This window comes from Octopus bimaculoides, chromosome 5, assembly GCF_001194135.2.
Source record: "Octopus bimaculoides isolate UCB-OBI-ISO-001 chromosome 5, ASM119413v2, whole genome shotgun sequence".
Lineage (NCBI taxonomy): Eukaryota > Metazoa > Mollusca > Cephalopoda > Octopoda > Octopodidae > Octopus > Octopus bimaculoides.
In genome coordinates, this window is record NC_068985.1 from 19,462,097 (window position 1) to 19,468,233 (window position 6,137).

The 6,137-nt window shown below is 29.3% G+C and overlaps 1 protein-coding gene across 6 annotated transcripts in view; it reads right to left on the minus strand.

Annotated features, from left to right (window-relative positions):
- LOC106875497 (glycerophosphodiester phosphodiesterase domain-containing protein 5) overlaps positions 1-6,137 on the minus strand; it is a 216,853-nt gene that overhangs the window by 54,189 nt on the left and 156,527 nt on the right. The window lies entirely within an intron of this gene.

The following is a 6,137-nucleotide window of genomic DNA, read 5'->3' on the forward strand; positions in this document are numbered from 1 at the left end:
TTCAAGGGAGATAATAAAAAGATATCACGAAGTCATCTGTGGTAAGGAATTTAAGCAAGAAAATAAAAATTTAAAATAATCTACATATAGGAAAATCAAATTAATTTTCACATATAAGTTCAAATCACATTTAAAAAATATGGCACATTAGACAACATGTTATGATACACTTTTTGAATTGTTTAATTCAAATTTGCTATAAAGTAGTTTTTAATATTCTTTGGCAATCTGGAAGTTATTTTACATTCGCATTATTATTTTCTTCGCTATTTTTATAATTTGTAACGTACACAATACAAGGAAAATTAGGCAGAATATTTATATAGAAAGACAATAGATTGTCTTATTATCTAAAATATGTAGTTCATCATTACTTTTATCATTCAGCGTTACAAGTCTCAATTAACATTTACTCAAGGATGTTGAAAAGAAACAAAGACAATTTAGCAACTATCACTCAGGGAGGTAGAATAAAATAGCAAAGTTACAATAATATACAACAAAAGACCTAAATAACTCAGCAAATTCGAAAATAGAAAGGCACCGTTATTTTTTTTATCTCAATGTTTAAAAATACATACGGTAGTTATTATTATTATTTTTTTTTTCATCACAGCAACACTAGAGCAACATTTTGCTCCCAACATACTGAAGTAAACGCTGTATGTATATCTCAAACACCGGAAAGTTTTCAACATATTTTAAAAGAATATTTATAATTTATTTATTTAATTTAACATGATTTCTAGATATGGAAATAAATAATAAATTTGTGTATTTACGTTTTAGCTTTTATTTATACTCTTTTTATTGGTCCCAGTCTATGGGCCATAGTAATGCTGGGATTTCTAATTATATCTGCAAATAACATATCTTTTAAATAATTTTTAAATAACAACATATAACTACAAATTTAATAACTTTGATGTAATATCTTGATTGCTTCTAGAAAATGTCTAACAGCAGTTTTCAACGTATTAAAAAATTAACAATCATCATCATTTTAATAGCTATTGTCCCATGCTGGCATGGGTTAGATGAATCTGCCAAACAAAAATACATTACGTCTTCTGTTGACAAGATCCTGACATCTGACCCTCACTACTCCATGTCTTCCCCAGACTCCTGCTATAAAGACCCTTCACTGATGATATACTCAGCACTTATAGGCCCATTCTTATCACATCATCATCATTTTTACAATTGCTTTTTCTATGCAGGCATGAGTTGGACTCCTTGAGGCAGTATTCTAAGGCCAGGCACCTTTCCTGATGCAAATAAAAAGGTACTTCATTCTACTGATTTCACACACTGAACTGCTAAGCTATGGAACATTGTTTATGCAGCAGATAAACTGATGTAAACAGTGTTTAATGCAAAGACAAACACACACACACATTTATACATATATTGACACATATATGCATATATATATATACTTATAATCACTCACACAAATATACACATACAAGTATATAATGACCTTTAGTAGTTTCCATCTACAGGATTTCACTCAAATGTCAACCTGAGCCAATAGAAGACCTTTGCCTAAAACATTATGCAATGTGATTATACACAAAACCATGAGTGTGAAGCAAACTTCTTATTCATACAGCCATGCCTATGCCTTCAATCTCCATACCAATTCAGTCTTCTCTCTTTCACACATTGGCTCATGCCTTTAATGTCCTCTTGCATTCTGGCTTTCATGCTTCACACACCCAACACATCCTGCCCACCCACGTTTCTCAACAGGCTTTACAGATCTACTTTCAATGTCCATTTCTCACTATTGTACAGTATCACAAAATAATCTTATCACCAGAAATATATTGAAGTTTGATCTAAACAATAAATAAAATACATTTTCAAATGTTAAAAAAAAAAAAAAATCCACTAAAGGAAAATAACTTGCTTAAAAACCTCATTGAGGTTTTCAATAGGCATTTTGAATTAAAAGCTAATTCAAAAGAGAATTTTCATATAATCTCTGATTAACACCACATGATGAATTAAGACAATCTACAACTTTGCAGCAGAACTGTGAAAGTCGTAGTATTGGACCTTGTATTAGCAGTGGGTGTCTGAGGACAATATTAACTTTTATAGGAAAATTCAAATTAAATTGAAAGACTTTTACACATGTTAATGTGTTACAACCATTAAGCAAAATACGCTTTAGAACTGATACTTTGAAGTAAATAAAAAAAAAAATCATTATTATCATCATTTAACATCCATTTTCCATGCTAGTATGGGTTGGACACACACAGACATAGATACAAACATATGTCTTCATCATAGTAACTAACTATATGTTAAATTAATTAGGCCTTATCTTCAAAACAAAAATTAAGATATTTATTGTCACACAACCAAGAATTTGTAAAATCATTATTGCAATTTGAATGAAAATAGCTATAAACTTTGGTTCATTGTAATTCTTAAAAGTAAATTTTGTTGACAGAGTAAAGGTAACTTAAAAAGAAAAAAAACAAAAAAGACTTGCTTATAAATGATGGATTGTAATCAATGCAGGAGGAACTAAAGAACAAAGTTGTATTTATTTATTATAGTTTATCCTTATTTTTATAGACTCCTGCTCACATTAAGTACATGCATACATACATAGACAGACTGACTGACAGGCATACATACATACAGAAATACAGACATAAATTCTATTGATTCCACTTCATCACAAACGAAGTGGATTCAAAATATCCACAGGAATGGTACAAAGATAGCAAGAGGTGCAAAATTTGCAGACCAAATGCAAACATTTGAGTTGTAACAAATAAACATAATGATTAAAATTAATTAACTGTTTGTGTAAGGAAGACAGGGACATTAATTTGCTCTAACTTTGATAATCCCTTCTTTAATATAAATTAAATGTATAAAATTCTTAAAGTAGGATCTGATCACAAACCACCAACATTCAATGTCATGTTGGATCTTTTTCTCTCTTTCTGCATGTGTGTGTATGTATGTAATAATGAAGGCAGCTATCTACAAAATAAAACCAAAAAGGGAAAATTCAATTTTCACTAATTGTGACTGAGAGTTCCCGGTAGTACCTTTATTGCTAGAAATATGAGTAAAAAAAAGCCTTAGAACTGCAAAAAAACACATTTTCATATACTGTCAGGGGAAACAACCACCTCACAGTGAAGCTAGATCATTATACTAGGCTTGTTTTGTTTGAAAATTACAATTTTCAAATGAAACTAGCCTAGTATAGTAATTTAGCTCCACTGTGGGATAGTTATCTCGCCTGTCAGCATATGAAAATGTGCTCTCTTGCAGTACTAAGGGTTTTTAAAACTCTTATTTCTAGCAATATAAGTGCTACCCAGTACCCTCAGTCATAATTAGAGGCAATTGAATATATATATATATATATATATATATATATATATATATATATATATATATATTATTTTTGCAAGTAAAATGTTAACTGAAACTTTGGCTGTGTTGCTCTTATCAGATTATAAGTTGGTATTCCAAATCTTAAATATAATCATTTGGAGTTTATCTTGTGGGAAGAGCAATGTATGTGAAAAAGTAATGTATAGTGTAATAGCGTAATTTTGTGGTATATAAATATATACCTTTATTGGATGATATTATTAGGTAAGCAAACAAAGGTGTTTGTAGGGAGAAAGTAGAAATAGAATATATAGAAAAGAATAGAAAGGAGAGAAAAAGGTATTGTTGATAGGGTGACAGTAGAAAGAAAGAGGTGGTAAAGACATTTTCTCTGGTTTAATAAATTAAAATTATGTTGAAACTATTTGGGTAGCTAATGGAATTATTGATTATTTATGCTATTGTTAGGTTTCATTAGAGCATATATGTAAATACAGGTGCTGGGGGTTATATTTTAGAGAGGAACAAATCACAGGTAGGTCACATTGAGTAGTTTGTGTTGGAAGATTTGTTGAATTTTATGAGGTGACTTCCATTAAGTTTGTTATTGCTTAGTATTGGAAGTTAATGACTGTTTTTTAGTATTGAGTGCTTCATTCAAGCATGTATGTTGGTAGAGGTGGGACAGGTTCGATTTGTATGGAAGGAGGGGGTCAAAGACAGGGTCTATCTTCAACTGAGTAAGAATTTTGATTTTTAAGTACTGGCTTTGTAGATGAACATCAGCATTCATTATTTTATGTTAATACAGATTTTGATGCTATAATGTTTTCAACAGTAGCCAATGGATCCATACATGCATTTATATAGCCACAGATCTATCTACACATCTTAGTGAGTTAGTACACATGCATCTAGTCATACACACAAAAAATACACAATACATTTGAGTTTCAATAGACAAACATTTTTACATATACAGATAAATCTACATGTTCAGGTATATACATGCGTGCATATGTTTGTGTGTGTGTGTGTATATATATATATATATTTATATATGAATATTATTCAAAACACTTTAACTCAGATTCTGTGCTAGTTCAGGCTTTGCAGGCTCCTCAGGCTTCTGGGACTTGGATATCCCATGAACCTGAGGAAAGAAGCTCCATTAGGGGTCTGTGAAACTTGAAGTAGCATGGATCATAAATCAAACTGTTTTGAATAATACATGCAACTCCCAATAAATACATTGAGTGCCCTTTCATTTGTCCACTCACATATATCATCATCATCAAACACTAGAATATATTCATATACCTATCTGCATGCAAACATATGTATGTACACAAGCAAATACATGCACTCATATAGATGTTAATGAACTGAAGCAATTTACAGTCCAATTATGGTTACATAGCTGAAACTTCAAAGTGAGTTTTAACCTTTCCCTTGCAAAAATGAAGTATGTTTATTCTACTGAAAGCCATTGAGTGACCTTTCTATTTAATGTTTGACTGTTTTTATACAGAACTAAACACACAAAACATTAATACATTCATAGATATATATGTATGTATTAATATACATATATATATCTACATACATATATATACATATGTACATACATATATACATCTACATACATATATATACATATGTACATACATATATACATCTACATACATATATATACATATGTACATACATATATACATCTACATATATATACATATGTACATACATATATACATCTACATACATATATATATATATACATATATATATATATACATACATATATATATACATACATATATATATATATATATATACATATATATATATACATACATATATATATATACATACATATATATATACATACATATATACATATACATACATATATATATATACATACATATATATATACATACATATATATATACATACATATATATATACATACATATATATATACATACATACATATATATACATACATATATATACATACATATATATATACATACACACACATATATATATATACATACACATATATACATACACACACACATATATATATATACATACACACACACACACACACACACATATATATATATATACATATATATATATATATTTATATACATGCATATATGTATATACATATATGTGTGTATACACACACACATAGATATATGTATATATACATACAGGTATATGTATATGTACACAAACACACACAAGCATACATAGACACACACACATATATCCTCTTTTCTCCAAATATACTTAAATACACACATCCACACACAAACGACAAAGTTCCATTCAAAATACAAAAGTATAAGAATTATTCTTGAGAAATTCACAGTATTCTCTAACAATTAAAAAAAAGGATCTATTTTTTTACTAAGTCGTACGCCTTTCATAGTTGTTAATTGGTAAGACATCATCCCATCAGTCAATGATGTCCTCATTTACAAGTTAAACATTTAAAGGAGAGAACCAGTAAGAAATAAAATTTCTGATCATTTATCTCTCATCTGGCATGACATTGGAAGCTAAAACTGGAAAACAGTTTTGGATAAATTTCAGCACATTGCAAGAGCAGTAAAAAAAGCAAAGGAAAAAAAATGAAAGAAAGAAAGAAAAAAGTATGAAACATGCATAAGGCATTTATTGGGTGGTGAACTTATGCCACCACCCGGTTTAACACCCCCACCTGGTCCTTGGGTTCCTTTAACAGA